The sequence below is a fragment of the Phacochoerus africanus genome, chromosome 5, assembly GCF_016906955.1.
Source record: "Phacochoerus africanus isolate WHEZ1 chromosome 5, ROS_Pafr_v1, whole genome shotgun sequence".
Lineage (NCBI taxonomy): Eukaryota > Metazoa > Chordata > Mammalia > Artiodactyla > Suidae > Phacochoerus > Phacochoerus africanus.
This window is the reverse complement of record NC_062548.1, coordinates 79,426,543-79,446,537: the sequence shown is the minus strand read 5'-3', so window position 1 is coordinate 79,446,537 and position 19,995 is coordinate 79,426,543.

Sequence of the window (19,995 nt, the reverse complement as noted above, 5' to 3'; positions counted from 1 at the left end):
GGACCTCCACTCTCATCTGGCCCAGCCAGGACTTCTCCTCCCATTGGTGATTTACCAATCGTGGGAAAACTCCCATGCTGTCCCTTCCATGTCATGTTTCAAGGAGAAATCTCTAACCGAGGAGAATTATATGTTGTCTTTCATGAAAAACCAAACATAAGGGACCAGTTCCAGGTCCTCTGGGATGTCAGCAAAGGCACTTGGTGGGATATTTTATATATAAAATAAGCTGGCGGGAAAATGCATGAGACGGTTAGTTTGAGCCCTGGCCCTGAGTTTTCTTCTTAGCTCCTATCCCAAACAGGTAGCCAGGCCTTTCTGCCCTGTGACTGAGGGATGTGTGTGTTGCTGGCAGAAAGCAGAAATTGCTTTAAGAAAAGTCTCTTCCTGGAGTTCTCTGGTGACTCAGCAGGTTAAGGATCCAGCATTGGATCAGGTCACTGCTGTGGCACGGGTTTGATCCCTGGCTCAGGAACTTTCACAGGCTGTGGGTGCAGCCAAAAAATAATAATAATAAAAAATTTAAAAAGGAAAGAAAACCCTTTTCCCTCTTTGGTTTTCTACCAAGCTTATAACGATTATGCAGCAGAAAGAGGGACCCAAAAATCAAGAGGACGAGATGGAAAAGATCCTGCTCCCTTCTTAGCCAAGTTGAGACACAGACACTGGCTATGCCAAGGGGAACCTGCGTCTTATCCTCCAGTAGCACCATCTGCAGGTGGCATAGCTTTTCTCCTTAGGAGGAAACTGGAAGGAAACAAAGTATTGTAATAAAAGAAAGGAATTGCTATCTACGATGCAGCCCAGACGCTAAAGCCAGAAATTCTTGGTTAAAATCCCAACTCAGGAGTTCCCACTGTGGTGCAATGAGATTGGCGTCATCTTGGGAGTTCTGGGATGCATGTTGGATACCCAGCACAGCATAGTGGATTAAGGATCCAGTCATGCTGCAGCTGTGACATAGGTCTCAACTGTGGCTCTGATCCCTGGTCTGGGAACTCCATATGCCATGGAGCAACCAAAAAAAGAAAAAAAAAATCCCAACTCACCACTGCGGTACCACTGGGCCTTGTTTTACTGGGTTCTCTGTACCTCGGTTTACTGATCTATAAAATAGCAATAATAATGAAATAATCTCACAGACTACCTATAATGATTAAGTAAATTAATTCATATAAGATACTTAAAATGATGCCTGGTGCATAGGGAACCCTCCATAAATACCAATAACTGAGATTCCTGTTGAAAACCTACAGCTAGTCCATGGTCAAGTTGATCATAAGATCAGCAGTAGTCTTGCCTTCAAGAGTTTCATGCTCTTAGAGAGGATAACTCTGGTTGAAAACCAAACAACCCTTCCCCCATATTCTAGGCTCCACATTAGCTTCTAGGGATTAGGAGAAGTAGAGTTTCCACCCAAACTAACCCTAAATTTGAACTGGCCTTCGGTCTTGCAAGGTGAAACAGTAATTCAGATATTTTGGAATCTAAAGGAAAGAAAAATGTGACATGTCTTGTGCATTTCTGTTTTACTGCAGATTTCTAACCCATCCATTAATAACGGGCCACCTTCCTATTCTCTCTTTGTACAAAGCAAATTCAAGGTATCAATGAAGGAATTGATTGGCATAGTCAGTCAGGCAAATGCAATCTAGGATACAGGTTTCAGTGGAAGAGAAAAGGAATTTTTTTGAAGGAGGAGAGGGACAGGTGGTGTGAGATAGAGAATAAAGGTCATCCACAGTCATGTTAAAATGAGAGGACAATCTCTTTAACAAATGGTGTCAGGAAAGTTAGATATTCACATGGAACACAATAAAGTTGTACCTCTACCTTACACCATATACAAAATATTAACTCCAAGTGGATTAAAGATCTAAAGGTTAAGACCCAGAAATATAAAACTCCTGGAAGAAAATGTAGAAGAAAAGTTTCATGGAGTTGGATGTGACAATAATTTCAAAAACACAAGCAGCAAAGCCAAAACAAGACCAATGGGAGTAAGTCAAGCTTGAAAATTTTTGTTTTATAATGTCAGATAAAGGTTAATACCCAGCACGTTAAAACAATCCCTACTACTCAACAGCAAAATAACAAATAATCTAATTAAAATTGAGCAAAGGATTAGAATAGACATTTCTTCAAAGAAGATATACAAATGGCCAATAAGCATAAGAAAAAATGCTCAACATCGCTGCTCATTACAGAAGTGCAAATAGGGACTGCTGAGATACCTTACACTAACCAGGATGGCTACTGTAAAAAAAAAAGAGAAGATAAAATAACAAGAATTGGTGAGGATATGGAGAAATTGAAACCTTTGAATGCCATTGATGGAACTGTACAATAGTGTGACTGCTATGGAAATTATTATGACTGTTCTTCAAAAAGCTAAAAATAGAACAACCATATGATCTAGAAATCCCATTTCTGGATATATATATACATATACATATATATACATGTATATATATATATATATATATACACACACACACAAAAGAACTGGAAGTAGGGTCTAGAAGAGATGCTTGCATAGCCGTGTACAGAGCAGCTTTATCTAAATTGCCAAGAAGCAGAATAGCCTAAATGTTCATTGATAGATGAATGGATAAACAAAATGTGGTACGTACATGAAATAGAATATTATTCAGCCTTAAAAAGGAAAGGAATATTGTCTCATGCTACAACGTGATGCACTTTGAGGACATCATGCTAAGGAAGTCACAGAAAGATAAATATTGTGTGATTCCACTTACAGGAGGCACTTGGCATAATCAAATTCACAAAGACAGAAAGTAAAATGGTGGTTGCTAGTGGCTGGGAGAAGGAAGGCATGAGAATTATTCCTTGGGAGTGGACTCTGTGATAATGAAGACAGTACAGGTAGTTTAGTGGGGGTCAGGATGAACTTGGCATCTGAAGCCTGCCTTTACAGCACACTGCCTGTCCTACCCCTCCACAGCCATTGAATGAGAGCTCCCCTGGGAGGGGACGTGCCACCACAAGTTGGCTCTCATCGTCAACAGAGGCTGTCAGAAGAGTGTGACCAGTGGAGACCAGTGAGTGGATGACTTTGCCAACAGTTGGGGAAATTATTCCTTCAAGGCTACAACACCCAGAAATCAGGGCATTAACAATAGCCACTGCCCAGACCTTGTGTTTGGGGATTATAGCTGAGGCCAAAGGAGAGGACTTGTAGGTACAAAGAGTTCTCTTACAGCAGCAGAGGAGGAGGCAGCACCAGACTCATATAAAGGCAGCAGGAAGCTCTGGCCTGAGCATCATCCTTCCTCCCTCATTTCTCCCTCCCTCCCTCCTTCTTTCCCTCGTCTTCCTCTCCCTCCCTTCTTCCCTCCCTCTTCCCTTCTCTCTCTCTCCCTCCCTCCTTCCTTCCTCTCTCCCTCCATCCTTCACTCCCTCCTTCCTTCCTTTCTCCCTCCCTTCCTGCCTCGCTTCTTTCCCTCCTTTGTTTTTATTCCTTCATCTCTTCCATCCTGCCCTTTCTCCCTTCTTTGATCTTCCCTTTCTTCTGAAATCTTTGTTTAGAAACTAAATGACATGCATCTCCTTACTGGTCAGCTGGTCTTCCTACTGGACACCATCATGATGGACACAAGTTGTGCCAGGAATTAAAAGTCATATTAGGTGAGGTCTAGACTTGTAGCTTTCTTCACATGAACCATCAGTCCCTAGGGCCCAGAGGGGTCGCTTGATCATTGTTTGTTAATGACTCAGTAGGGTCACATGGAGATGGAGAGATCAGGAACATTTGTTACTCACTAAAATTGGTAAATATTTCCTCTAATAACTGATTAGTAGGTAAATAACAACGCATTAGTTTACTTAGAATGGTGAGACTTATTCTGTATATATTACCTGAGGCTTGCGCCCTCTTTCCTCTGAGATAGCCTCATTTCCTGAAGATATGAATTCAAACAAGCCCATATTGACTTTTATTTCAGACAGAAGTTTTGCTCAAGAATTTAAAAGGAGGTTTCAGAGGCTTACTCCAACTTTATGTTTGAAACCACAAAATTAAAGATATAGTCTAATGAGTTGCAAGTTACATAATTGAAAGGACCAGACATCAGCTATCATTTCTCCTTTATTAACTAATATACCAAAATCAAATGTGGACAAATTAACAAATATCCGAGTAAATTATAATTTTCATGTCTATAATAGCATTTCATGTGACTTTGCATGCTAGAGGCTCTTACATTTGTAGTTAAGGGTACTGATAATTTTCTTTTATTTACAAGAAAGAGAAGAAAGATAATTCTGGAACTGTCAATACATGACTCTCTGTTTTTCATTTTTTTTTGTCTTTTGTTGTTGTTGTTGCTATTTCTTGGGCCGCTCCCGCGGCACATGGAGGTTCCCAGGCTAGGGGTCTAATCGGAGCTGTAGCCGCCAGCCTATGCCAGAGCCACAGCAACGCGGGATCCGAGCCGCGTCTGCAACCTACACCACAGCTCACGGCAACGCCGGATCGTTAACCCACTGAGCAAGGGCAGGGACCAAACCCGCCACCTCATGGTTCCCAGTCGGATTCGTTAACCACTGCGCCACGACGGGAACTCTTGTTTTTCATTTTTAAGAATGATCCAGAGCAAAATCCTCTTTACTGAATCTCTCAATAAACATATTCTCAAAATTACCTCCACATTGTCTTTTTGGTATTCTTCGATTTAAGGCATTGTATTATTGGTCAGGCTCTTCAAGTTGATTTTAAATATTTCATTTATTACTAGTTGTGAAGGCTAACAGAGCTGGATATGAATCTTGACTCCACCACTATGAGCTATGTGATTTTGAGCAGGCTACCTAACCCCTTTATGCTTTGGTAAAATGGGAGTATTTCTCACTTCACAAAGATATGAGGATATATATTGCTTAGTGCAATGTCTGGCCCAGAGTGAACTTTGGATTAATATTAATTATCAGTAGTAACATTGGCATTCTTGTTATTATTGAATAAAGGAATGGGACCAGGTTTTTCTGAAGGTCCCTTTCAGTTTTAAAATGCTATGGATTTATATTCCAGAATAAACTGACTTGAGAAAAGTTGAAGAAGATTATCTGCTGGTGGGAGGGGGTTAGCCAGCTCCAAGTGGATTTAGCTTTAAAAAATATCATCTGACATTGACTTTGGGAGATGCATAAAGCAAGTTTCAAGCTATTGTTCAAAACCAATTTCAAAGATCACCATTGACTGTCCCTCACAAACATGTATCCCATTAAATAAAATATAATTCACGTATTAAAAATTGACCTTAGGCAGATAGTCATGCCTTAAAAGATTTAACTATTAACTATTTCTAAAGTCATGCCTTTACCTTTGGGGTTTTAGTTTGACTTAATGACATAGGTATGTTCTTCCTGGATACGCTGAATTAATGGGTCTCCATAACCATCACCTTCTCTCTGGTGCCCATAAGAGCCCAGTTGAGAAAATCGACTTGGAACATTCTAATGAAAGGGAACATTTGAAGTGAAAAATACACATACACTGACACACACATACACATATTTGTATACATGTGTCTATGTAGTCACATGTGTGTGTGTACATACACGCATGCACTGTTTTGGAAGCTGAAATCATACCCAGGGAGGAAGGCAATCAGCACAACCTCAGTCCAGGGTCCATGACGTCCTGTGCAGGGTTCATGCGGCAGAGCTTCAGACAACTTGCTTTGAGACTCTAACAAAAGTCTTGGCAACTTGCTGTCTGAGTTTCTCAAAACCACAGCCGTTCTTTCTTGCTTTTAATGAAATTCCTTTCTATTTCTCCAGGTATGACTCCCCTTGGACCAGCAGGGCATATTTTCTCCTTGAGTTAGGACAGCTTATGACAAATAATGATGAGGAATCAATAGACAGGAGGGAAATATTGGGTGAGAGGCTGAATGAATCTCTGAGATAAATTATTGACCATAGGCATGGCCAGTTCTCCTTTCACTTATATGTTCGTATTCCATCTCACTAACAACCTGAAAGAAAATCAAATATTTTGTTTGGGGGCTTCACTAATATCAGCAACTTTTACTATCTTAATGGCATTTTTATTGATCTCAGCTTTAATGGGAGCTGTATATATTTGATGTTGGTCATTTAAAGTAGAGGTGAGTAATAGACTTCCCCACTGAGGATCATAAAGCAGCTCCTTGTCTGGCAAGCAGGGGAAGCAAATAGAAGACAGCATTTAATCTACTGTTCTACTGCAGTTATCAGGGACTGAGATGAAAAAAAAATTAAAATGTAAAGGTTGGAGATTCCCCACCCCCAGGCTCCCCTCCCTTCCCTGTTTCCTACCCCCACTTCACCCCCCTCCATGCTGACTCCTAGGCACACTGGTCATCAGCAGACGAACAACAAAAGGCCATTGGCGCAATGACCTTGGCTGTGGCATCACGCACTGGAGGAAAGAAATGAAGCCATTAGACTGAGGCAGGAGAACAGGTTATAAATCAAGCCATTTCCAATAAGCTGCCGTAATGGCCATCCATCATTGCCAGCCCGGCACACAGCAGACCACAGAGACACTGGAGCTGCTAAAGCTGAGACATAAACAATAATAATCCGGGCTTGATGTTTCAGCCCTTCAGGAAATTTAGGGACATTTGCTTTTCTTTTGTTTGTCAGAGGTGATATTTAAAGCATAAGATGTAATAAATAGCGGAGAGGTGACACACGGGTAGAGTTTACAAGCATTGCATTCTGGGTGTGATTAAAGGGAGAATAAAAAGTTGGATTCCAAAAATAGCCACAGCTTCTGGAATAAAAGAGTAGCCCCCAAACAAATAAACAAAACATCACACTCCTCACGGAACAACGGCTGGATGTTTTTGGACTAGGTTGATAGAGGTCTCGCTGCTTTGTGAATGAACGCATTTTGTGTTCTTGAAGTAAAAAATACCGTAATCCTGGATCATGGTTTTCCCTGCCTAGGAAAAAAAGAAAACTGGACAAGAGATTCAAATTTGTATTTGTAACCAGGTTACAAGTGGTGAATTGGAATTCAGCTTGAAGAAGTTGGGCTTTTTAATAATATCCTATTGTTCACTTCCCATGGACAATTCACTATGGCACATGACCTTATGGCAAATATTTCAAGACAATTTTTCAACATTTCAAGTGCTCTCAAGATTGTTTACTGTGGCTTTGGGGGAAAAAAAAAAGCCAAGCAAAGAAGTAGCTCTTCTAGTATGTCTGGGCTTTTCTGAAAATCTTTAGAATGATTTCCCTAGGTTGTTAAGATTTTATTTCAAAGGTATGCCCATCAGATATGACTATCCAGCATGTTTTTCCAGATTTCTCATTTCTAGTCCACAGAGCTTACCCATCTGCATCATGATTTGATTACGCAAAATATCTAGTCCATATTTTTATGTTATGTGATATTCTCCGCTACAAATGATTATGCCAGTTTTCCAAAATATATTTCCAATCTCTAAAGGTAGCTATAGGGGTTAGATGGTCTTAAAATTCATAAGATGACCCTTATGAATTATGACGCTATTTCAAACTACTTTGTAGTGTGTTAGAGTAGACTTGTCTCACCCCAAAAGCCAAGAGCAATTAAAGGAAGCATAATGGAGAGACGCATGTTGTGGCAATAACAGGATGTGCCAAAGAGCAATTTCTGGAAGTACATAGAGAAACTGCAACTTTCCTATCAAATTGGTCATTGTTCTTTTAAAGTTCCAAATGCATGTGAGTTTTACAGGGTGTTTGTGCAATAGCTATAATGCAAATACAAGAAGGAAGTTAAATAAAGCCCAATCAAATAAGGTAGTAATTGAGGCAGAAATATGTGATATATGGAAATTGCCATGCATTTCAACAGAAATAAATCAGTACAGCTAATTAAGGAGACTGAATCTCATTTACTGTCTTTTCATCCTAAACTTGAGAGCCAAAAATGGGGGGAAATGTACACTTAGATTGCTAAACTTTGGTGAGGCACTGGTATCAAAATAGAAAGTTTGAATTATATTTTGAGAACTGAGTAGGGTAAGGCGATGTACTCTACAACAGATCAATGCCGGCAATAACCATTTTTCTTTCTAGTTGAAAAATTGAACTGCCAATTGCATGTTTGGGAACTGATTAAAATAGCTGAAGAAACTGAAGATGCTTAATCAGATACATTTAAAGGCATGGCATATTTTGTTTCCAAGTATACCTGGGGCATTTGTCCAGAATGAATTTGTCTTTTCCTACAATTTTTTAGCTGCACCTGCAGTCCAGGCATCAAACCCAAGCCACAGCAGCAACCCATACTGTAGCAGTGACAACACTGGATCCTTAACCACTAGGCCACCAGGGAATGCCTTCTGACAATTTTTAAGAAAATATTTTTCTTAAAAGAAAAGATGCCTTTTAAATTTCCGGGCATGAAGGCAGAATCTGTCCAACTACTAGAAAGGGGAACTGGATTTGAATTTCTTTCCCTTGTTTTTGCGGCATCCAATCAAATTTGCCCCCTCAGCTAAATGAGGAAAGTCTAAAGGGGATTGTCCCAGACTTCTCAAGAAAGTTGGCATACATTTTTAATGGTTTGTCTAAATATTCCTATAATTAAGTATCTGAAGATGTTTTAATACAAACGTAATAGATTTGTTTTCTCCTGAGCTGCTATTTAAATAGTCATTGATAATAAATATTTATGTTTATAAATAAAATATTAATTGCCTGAAATGACATTTTAATGTGGTGCCAACCACCAGTGCCATGCTGCAGAGCACAAGGCTGCCTCCCAAAATGTTTTGGAAGTTCTGACTTTGCAACAGTTACCTTCGAGGTGGCGTCTGTGGCTGGCTTGGCTGTTGGGGTGTTTGCGCAGGTTACCCTTAGACAGAAGCAAAGCCCCTCCAGGTGGTAGGATTGGTGGAAATATCAAGCCATGAACAACTCAATGACCTCCCTCCTTTCCTGCTTCATAAACTGTCAACTAGAAACAGAAGCATCTAGAGCATTACTAATGCTTTACATGGTCAGAGATTCCATCATTCTCTCTTAGGCTCTTGTTCCAAGGCCTCCAGTCTCTTTTTTCTCCCGCCCTCTGGGTGTGAGACCTTTCAGAAGGAAAAAGACAAGGCTTGACTGATGTCCAAATGGCTCAAGCTTGTGAAACTACTTGTCCTAGGCCAAGGCCAGATTGGATTTCGAAATGATGATAAGGAGACAGGAAGAAAAGACTGTAAACAGCCTCTAAGTTTTGTTCTGGCTAAGAAAGGGGAAAAAATAAGCTAATGATAGCTTGTTGAAATTTCTTTTTAGACAGAATATCTGTCTATTACCCACCTGCCCAGGAGCAAATGGAACCTCTGTGGGCCTTGAAATCTCCATCTGTGAACTAGGAAAATGAATATATGCTATTTACATATTTTTTAGGGACACTAATGAGAGCAACAGTTTATTTTTATTTATTCATTAATTGATGCAATTCATAAACTTCCACCATCTGCTACAAAGTTTCAATTAACTAATTGTCATATCTCAGTTTGCAAGTATAATATATTATAGAAGTGCTAAAATGGAAAGGGCGGCTGGATGTGTGAGCAAGGTTGGATTTTTTTCTTGGAAGATTCTGTCACACTTTTGCCTTGCACTTACCTTCAAGCAATTTGGAATTTTGTGACTCTTCTGTGTTATGTAAAGGGAACTGTACCCAGTGGGTGATGACAGACTTTGGTTATTGGCTTAGCTTTAGTGTGTACCATCTGGTGCCTCGGAGGAATTTTCTAGTGTCTTTGAGCCTCAGTTTCTGCATTTATAAAATGAAGTTGAATTGGGTGCTTATCTTGGTGGGAATGTTAATAATACTTTCTACTTATGCAGATTTTTATTATTTAAAAAAGTGATTTCAATTACAATATTTGATTTGATTATTGAAAAAGCCATGGAATGGCTGGAAGTTTGGGGTTGGTAGATGCAAACTATGATATTTAGAATGGATAAGCAATGAGATCCTACTGTATAGCACCTATTGGAAATATATCCAATCTCTTAGAATAGAACATGATGGAAGATAATACGAAAAAAAACCTGTATGTATATGCACAACTGGATCACTTTGCTGAGTAGCAAAAATTGGGACAACACTGTGAATCAACTATATTTAATTTAAAAAAAAAATCCAAACAGCATTTTAAAAACCAAAGCTATTTGAAAGGCAGGGATTGAAGGTAGGTCTTGTAAACCCCTCTTTAACAGTATTTGAGGATTACAAGCATCAGGGCTCAGAAGCATCAAGGTACTTATGTGCATTCATAGCACTAATGGGTGATAAGCCAAGGATGGAAATTCAGGCATTCCATTTTTTTAGTTTATTTAGTTTTTTACTTTCAGACAGTATTGTTTTTCTAAATTAGAAAGCATGTTTTAAATGCATGTTTTCCAAGTAGGTGGTTTCTGAAAACTCTTTCAGCTCAAAATTTCTCTATTTCTACTTGATTCTGTGGTCCTTTGACCATTTCTGTGGCAGAATGTTCACAAAGGCATTCTTCTTTCTGTAGGTCATTGAAAAGCTTCCCTTTTCCACTCTAAACATGGCGGCATTCATTGTCAGGGAAGCAATTCAGTTGACAATGGGGGTCCATAAGAAAGACGGTGTGGAAAAGGTAGACATATGCAGTGTTAACTTGCCATCAACAATGCTATAGTTGAGAAAGCCTGGCATTATGAGGACCGGAAATTGTGTTTAGCTGCTTCTAAACCTTATTATTTACAATTCATTTCTGAGGAGTTGCGTTCCAGAATTCAACCTGTAATCTGCCAATTGCACTGTATCAAGTTTCATAAAAGAAGGCAGTAAACATACAAATACCTGTTGCACAGGCCCCTAGAAACCAATCATCTGTTTGGTGCTCTATGAAATTCTGTTTTGATTAGGTTGTTACATCTGGGACAGAACTGCAAATAGCATTTGGCGGGGGAAAAATGTGGGTCTGTATAATACTGAGATTAGAGTCTGTTCAATAATACAAGCATGTCAGCCGGGACAGGTCCTGTATTTATAGAGGAAAGGCCACTGAGTGAGGATTCATCACACAGGTTCAAGGGAAGTAGTGTCAATTACTTTGGGACCTTTTGTGATAATACAGGATAGACCACTGAAAAAGCTCCATATTTAATCTATTTCCTGCTTAAGAGGACAAAGAACTAGGAAATACAAAGGAAATCATCCCATTTGGGCAGAAGGCAGAGAGAAGGAAGATGGGCAGAAATGACCTCCTGCTGCAGATCCTCCACTTTTCTAATTTTTAGGATCCTGTGACGTGAGTGTCTATTTAATAGGGTGACTTCTCCGAGTATTTCATGCTCTGTGCCTTACGTAACTCTTTCAGATGGCACATTATATAACTTAAACTGCCATGCAGCAGGAGAAGGTAAGAAGTGAGGGAGTAAAAGTAATGCGTCCTTGAATTAACAGGTCTGGGTACCAGCATTTTTTGTGGTGGCCTGAGCTCTGATGTCTTGTGTATTTGTTATCCTACAGCAGGATGACTTCCCGATTAATTAGTTTCTCCATCAAGGACTAGGTAGCTGTGAGGGAATGAGAGAATGAGATGAAAAGCCATCACACACTAAAAGGGGAGTCACTAAATTTGGTACCTAGACAGCATGCATGAGGCTCTTTGTAACAGGTTGGATTATATCTTGGATTTACAGATCTAATAAGCATAATTGACAGATCCTGCATATGACCACAGGTGGGAACAGCTGGTGGGTACTTGCCAAGAGCAACACATTTAACCAGCTGCCAGTGGAGCTTGCCAAAGTGGGGTCACCATGGAGCAGCTGGTCTTGTGGATATGCAGCTAAAAATCTGTCACTAGTACTTCCCGACTGTCACCTGTTAACGAATGTTCCCTACTTAGGTCCTAACTTACCAGAAGGGAGGAAGGTTGTAAAATTCACATGTAAGATCTGAGCATCTTGAGGCACAGAGAAAGTCTTTGGCCCCCAAGAGGGCTCTGACTCTGACTGTGGAGATGCCCCTGCATGGGGATCGCCATTGGCATCAATCCGATTTTCTTAGCTGTGGCCTCTTTAAGGATACCATCCAATTCCTAAAGAAACTCCAAAGGTCATGCTTTGGTCAAGTAGGAGAAATCTGGAGACCTCGAAAGTGATAATTTGCCTTAGTGGAGGTAACTGTGGTTCTTTCAAAGAAGTTGGAGTAGCTTAAATTTCAATGAAAGAGGGCATACGAGGATGATTTGTGTGTGCTGCCAGGTAAAAGAAAATCACTCTAAATGAGCCAGAAAGACAAAGACAAATACCATATGATATCACTTATAACTGGAACCTAATATCCAGCACAAATGAACATCTCCTTAGAAAAGAAAATCATGGACTTGGAGAAGAGACTTGTGGCTGCCTGATGGGAGGGGGAGGGAGTGGGAGGGATTGGGAGCTTGGGCTTATCAGACACAATTTAGAACAGATTTACAAGGAGATCCTGCTGAATAGCATTGAGACCTTTGTCTAGATACTCATGTTGCAACAGAAGAAAGGCTGGGGGAAAAATGTAATTGTAATGTATACATATAAGGATAACCTGACCCCCTTGCTGTACAGTGGGAAAATAAAAAAAAAATAAAATAAAAAGAAAATCACTCTATATGGCACCCCCGTTATACATTTCATATCTCATCCTCCTCACCACTTCCCCCGCTTAAGTTTTCCTCTCTTAGAATTTCGTGATATAGTTATTCCACCCAAACGGAGCCAATTGATGATTAAAATACAACACAGAATTTTCATGACTACAATTCGCAAGAGGTCTTTCTTTCTGTTAATGACCAATACACATTTGAAGCACAATCAAAAATGCATCTCTTGGAGTTCCCTTGTGGCACAGAAGATTAAGGATCCAGCACTGTCACTGCAGTGGCTCTGGGCACAACTGTGATGTAGGTTCAGTCCCCGGTCCAAAAAAACTCCCAAACAAAAAATGCACTCCTTTGTTTCTTTTTGCCTGAGATAATTCTTCCCTTTACCTCACAGGAATTTATGTAAATCATTCCATCTGACCTCTTTTATGACCAATTACTTTAATAGGACATAATACAAGAGCAGGTAGTTGGCAATCTCTCTATGCCAATTTCATTTAAAACATTACTCTGGTTTGCTTTGCCCCCACTATGAAAATTTCTTAGATTCTATAAAGCCATTGTATCAGAAGTTTATACAATACTGACCTGGCAATAATACTGATACATTGTATCCATTTTGTGTACATCGCTTTCTCACTTTTTTTTTTTTTGCATATTCTGCCCCCTCTGCTTTAATTATCAGCTGTGTTTTCATGATCTAAGAGCAGACATTACAGAAAACTTCACTTCCCTCTAATCCTCTATATTCAGGCAACAGTTACATAAGGTTCCTCAACTGCTAAAGCAGATGCTAGGACTTGTCCCTCATTATCCAAGCTTCCCTCCCACCTTGGCATAATAAAATCCCTTGAGTTTTGGCTGGCTGTCAGTGCCCTCTTAGAAACTACATTTCCCAGGCTTCCTTGTAACTTGGTGCTATTGATTTTACCCAATGGGATGAAGGCAGAAGCGATGTTTACAACATCTAGGTCCTGTGCAAAGAGGAAATGGCTCATGTTCCACCTCTGTTCTTCCTTTCCTATGGCCTGGAACCTGGCCCTCCTGTTGGCGATTGCTGGCAAATGCCAAACAAAGCAAGAAGGAATATGAAACTCTGCTGACCTCATGGAGCAGAGCTGTCTACTGGCTCCAGACTGGCCACCTACATCTGGATAGAGAAATAAATATGCTGCTATCTCGTTTGAGTCACTCTATATTTCAGTCTCTTTATTAACACAGCTTAGCTTGATATCCTAACAAATATATGCCTTCCTTTTTCCACTCTCCATATCTTTGTTTCTGTTATTCTCCCTTCCTGAAATGCCCTTAGCTATTATGACCATTGAGGAATAGATCATATAATCCTCCTTCTGACTCCCCTGTGTGAGTGCAGAGTTTTTCACAGCTTTGTTTGTATTCTTATTAAACTCCCATCCCAGTGGATTCTAGAGGGTTTGCTGTGGCATGTCTTTCCAATTAGGCCATTAAGTTTCTCCAGATGAAGGGAGATGTCTTTCTATCCTAGAACTTGAGACTTCTCTGCGCAATATAACAACAATGATGAAATAAGTTTCCGTAGTCATTTAAGTTGTACTTTTCATAGATTTCATATGTTGCTTCTAAATAACTTTAAAAGTCAGTGTGCTTCCCACTTCTGGGTATATGCACAAAGGAAACAAAATCAATATCCTGAAGAGATACCTGCATTTCCATGTTTGTTGCAGCATTATTCACAATAGCAAAGATATTGAAACAACCTAAGTATCCATCAACAGATAAATGGATAAAGAATTGTGAGGTATACACACACACAGTGGAATATTCTTTAACTTTAAAATAGAAGGAAATCATGTCATTTGCAATAACATGAACGAACCTGGAAAACATTTGACGAAGCAAAATAAGCCAGACATAGAAAGACAAATACCCCATGATCTCACTTATGTGTAGAATCTAAAAAATCAGACTCATAGAGAAGCAAAGAGTAGAATATTGGTTACCAGACTCTTAAGTATGGGAGAAATGTCAGTTAAAGGGTACAAAGTTTTGGGTAGGATGGATAAGTTCTGGAGATCTAATGTACAGCATTTTGACTATAATGAATATTATACTGTACACTTGAAATTTGCTAAGAGAGTAGATCTTAAGTGTCCTCACTAAAAAGAATGATGACTCTGTGAGGTGATGGATATGTTAATTAGCTTAATTGTGGTGATCATTTCACAAAGTTTATGTATAGCAAACATTACGTTATATATCTTAAATATATACAATTTTTATTGGTCAATTATATCTCAATAGAACTGGAGAAAATGTTTATTGTATGAATTATCATTTAGAATACTTCAGGGAAGTTCCATAACTTTTTATGCTAATTTGTAGAATGAGGCATTTTGGTTAGATTAGGGGCTAAAGATTGTCAGCTACAGATGGATTTTTGTTTGGGGGATGGTTTGGTTATTTCTTGGTATGGATTTTGGTTTTCAGTAGAGGCTGGTGATAGGTAGAAATATACTCCCTTAGGTGTCATTTCAGAGTAGCCCAGGCTAGTGGTCCTATCTTTATGCTCCTCTCTTGCACATTGAATACTATTAACTAGGTCTTCTTGAAAGGCTTTTGGCCTTACTAGTACAGTCCACCTATATTAGTCCACTGAAATGGCAGTGGACTTGGGGTTTCAAAGAAAGAGTGAAGACAGAGAGAGAGCTGTGAAACAGAGGGTTTTGAGTAGATTACAGCCACCCGCATGGCAAGTCCACCATGGCTGTATGCATGGACAGGTTCTTCATCCCAGGTGTTTAGAAAGGGAAGTTCTCATCCAAAGCTTATGGATATGCTCATTCCGAAAACATTTTGTTCCTGGACACGGCAGGCAGTACATGGGTAGATATGGCTGTGAAGAATCTGAAAGTAGTTTCCAGAGGGGAATGTGACACAGAACTGGAGTTACAGGTCTGATCCTGGGGAACTTTAGAGATGCATTGGTAAATAAGCAGAATGATGGCAGTAGAAGACATGGAGTGGCGAAGCTAGGCATAAGGTGAACTGCTAATAACGAATCCCTTCCCCCATGAATGGGGTTGTGACTGTGGGAGGGAACACATCCATAGAGAGTAATGGTGTCACAGAAGTTACAGGCAGTTATAGCAGTGATCTTTATGACTTCTAGACTAACCTGTGTTCTGGGAGTAGATGCTAAAGGTGACTGGTGAAATTCAGAGTACATGAAGAATCTGACGTACTCCTTGATACTGAATGGACTGCAGTGAGCAGCCTGGATAATTACAATGGCATGCTAGCCTCACTTGCTGGGCAATAAAGTCACTTCAGTACAATGACTATCTCCTGGGAGTTCTGGAAATCAGTCAGACATTGCTGAGAACAGGCATCTGTCAGCTGCTCATTCAAGTTCAGCTTAGTTAGCTCCAGCTATCCTGTGTTGGTATTAATATTGGGGTCAGAGAAGATGGCTAAAATGGGGCAGCCTCTGCCAGTCTGTTTCAGGGCTCCCTCCCTCTGGTTATGCTGCCTAAAGTATATATAATGTCGAAGTAGGGATCATGGAAGCAGCAACATTCCAAGTGCATGCTTGCCACCCCTGGTGTAAACTTATCATCTAATTTTGACTCACCTACTCCTGGTGAAGCTTATCTTCTCAGTTGTGTTGGCTTCTGCAAAGTGGTGACTCTAAGGCTAAATTTATTTTTTTCTTAGGGCCATAGGTGTGTGACATGGAAGTTCCCAGGCTAGGGGTCAGAGGTGCAGCTGCTGGCCTATGCCACAGCCACAGCAACATTGGATCCTTAACCCACCAAGGAGAGCCAGGGATCAAACCCGTGTCCTCATGGATACTAGTCAGGTTCATTTCCACTGAGCCACAATGGCAATTCCTAAGCCTTAATTTTTGTTCATTCCAGCTTCACTTTAATTCCAACTGTTTGTCAATGACAAATCTTGCCAATGATTTTGGATAGAAACCAGTTCTTAGGGAAAGAAGTACAAGGCTGAGTTGCCCATGTCAAATTTCCTAGTGAAATAATAGTTCATAGCAGTGTTGGAGATGGAGGAGTTGGAGGAGTTGAAGGAGTTGGAGGAGGTCTGGGGTAGATCTAGGCCTTCAAGGGCAAGGATGGCTTCACCATAGCTTCAGATTGGACACAGCCTTGAGAAGACTGGTAATTGGAGCAGAGAAACAGAAGATCTGATGGACTTCAAGTATTCCTGGGTAGCTTCAATCATACTCAGGGATTTCCGTTCCAGGAATTCCTTGCCTGTACCTGGAAGCTCTATAGATGTACAAGTCTTCAAAATTCCCCTCTAAGGTTTCAATCTCATCTTTTTGTTTGACCCATCCCATCAAGGGCTTTCTGAATGATGGATTAAGTCAAAGCCTGAGCCGTTGATAAACTCGGAAGTCACAAAATTGGAGGCCTGCTTCAGATTAGAGGTCCCCTTTGACCATGTTTATTAGCATTGGAAGCCAACAGGGAATTTTCTGGCCCAAATAACAATTTTGCATTGCCCAAGATACATCTAGAATACAGGCTTCCATCTGTCTTCCCTTTAAAAAAATCAGAAGTAGCTTGTATTTAGCCTGATTGCTAAGCTTCATGGGAAAAGGGGGCTCTGTGAAGTTTGTCCAGCAGCCTGGGATTTATCAGTAGTGAGAAATCATCCTGGATAGCTTGTGCATGTGGGTCCGGGGACAGTTTCCTGTTCTAGAGGAAGAGTGCAGAGGCCCCCGCAATGGAGCCAGGGAGCCTAAAGATCTCTTGGAAAATGTTTTCTCAAGCCAAAAGGCCTTGGCTTGGGGCTCAGACAGCCACTTTCCTGCTTGGCAAGAAAAGAAGAAGCCCCAGAAATCAGGCCTGTGGTTATCTGGAAAATAATTGCTAACTTTTTCCATTCACCAGCCAGTAGTCTATGTGCTTTATATTTGTTAGTTCATAAAATCCACCCCCATCTTATGAAGTGGGTGCTATTGTTATTATTTTTTAAATCCCCTTTTATAGATAAGAAAACTGAAATACGGGGAGGTTAAAAAAAAGTGCGGAAGTACAAACATGGAAATAGAGATAGAATTTAAATGTGAGAAGTTTATGTAGACTCTAAAAAGTACAACAAACTAGTGAACTGTTATGACAACAAACAAACAAAAAAGCAAACTCACAGATATAGAAAACAAACTAGTGATTACCAGTAGGGAGAGGGAAGAGGGAAGGGGTAATATAGAGGTAGGGTATGAAGAAGTACAAACTATTAGATATACAATAAACTACAATATTTATGGAGAATACAGTTATGATATTTCATCACAACTATAAATGCAATATAAGCTTTACAACTTGTGACTCCACCTGTAAATTATACAATATCATACATCAACTATACTTCAATTAAAAGAAATGCAAGAAATGTGACCCCAAAACATGAGCTTTTAACCTCTTAACACGGCAGCTGCCTGAGTTCCTTTTCCTCTGGCATCCAGATTGGGTTTGTTGGAACAATGAGGAGTTACACTGGGAGGTAAGCAGTGTGCCGAGGTGTGCTTCAAGGATGGTACCCAACTTTATAATTTCCTAGGACATTGGTGGTCTGGTCTTGGAAGTGGTGAAGAAAGGGCATGAAGGCACACAGACTGTGGGGTTCTCTGTGAATCACTTCCTATAACTGTCCTCTGAGTTTATTTTGTTACTTTCTCTTCCATTGCCTTCTACCTCATTTCCTGGGTGTGATGAAGTGGACCAAACCCATAGGAGCATCACTTTTTCAACTAGACTCCCTCACTCTTCCCTCCCCATCCACTCCCATCCCTATGTGATCTCTGCCACCACCATCTGATTAGATCATCCTACTCCTTAAGACATCCATGGATGTCAAGACTTTATAATGTATTTCAAACTCTTTGATTTGGCACACCACACCTTCTATGATTAGAACCCACAGACCTGTTTATGTTCAAGTACCATGAGTCCCCTCTTCCTCTCCCACCCCACACCCACCTCCATCTCTGTATCTAACCAAAGCACTGTCAGTATAACCTGGTGGTCCACACCTCTATGAGGCAGCTCATGTTCCTCCCTTTGCTTGCAACTTGCATATCCATCCTCCTCCAACCCCCACTCCTGCATCTTTCCTGAAGCTATTACTGATATTTAATATCAAATCCCATATTATTCCTTCTCTTGCTTTAATGCCTTCAGGACTAACTGGTGCCTTCACCCATCCCCCCAAACTTCCACATTATCCTATGAAGAGCACAAACTCTGGGATTGGACTGCGAGGTTTCACACCCTAAGTAGAGGTCACACCATGAACTCGGAGCCCAAAATTAGATGACTTAGGTATTGATTTCCATCTGTAGCTTGGGCCTACTAAGATTTTGCACATTCAGTTGTAGGGAAGAGTAAACATTGTAGAACACGAAAAGCACTTGGCTCAATGCCAAGTACAGAGTAAACACCAGAGAAGGGATGGCTGTGATCAGTGTTCTGGTCATCATCCTCTTCATCTCACTTGGGTAACTGTCAACTCCTGCATAATTCTCCCTTTCTAGATGTGTACTTCTTGAGGATACTGTCTGTATAATTGGATTTTATATCCCAGCACCTGGCACAGAGCCTGCCATGTAACAGGTGCTCAATAAACACTTATTGGATGAATTATAACTCAATTATCTGCCATCTGCTTTGTCCGAAGCCACATATTACCAGGAACTAGCCTACTGCTTCCCCATCCTATCATTCCGTCTGCCTTTACATTTAGGGAAAGGGAAGTTTATCTTGCATCTCCTCATAGAGCTAGTTCACACAGGTCCTGCTGCCCTATTCTCACTGCCTCCTGATGGTTCCTGCCAGGTTACCTTGGGTTTCAGAGAATCTGATTCTGGGAACCCTCTGGAAATGCAGGATTACTGCTTTCCCTAAAAGTGATGCTGTTGGCACCTTGCTAACCTCAAAGCAGGTATGATGTGTGGAAGCCACAATTCTCTTTCCTGTCCCATCCCGGTAGTAAGCACTCTATACCCACTAACGTCCCCCACAACCCCAATGTCACTACAAGGTCCATTGTAAGAAACACATTTTCAAGAAAGGGATGAGGGTAACAAAGGGAACATGTTTCATGGCACATAGGACAACAGTAGACATCACTATTCCTAAAGTTAACCTACTCTTTCCCCATGGCTGGCCATTTCTCTTAGGGACCAGCTGGGTGACACACTACAAAGGTGAGGCTGCTCACCTTTCTTTCCCATCTCTTTACTCTTCCTCAAGACCAAAGTGCCCCACCCAGGTTATCTTGTGGTCCTTAGCATTCTCCAATTCCTATTACTGTGCAGTCTTTCCTAACCAGCAGGACTATTAATATGCTTTCCTAAATG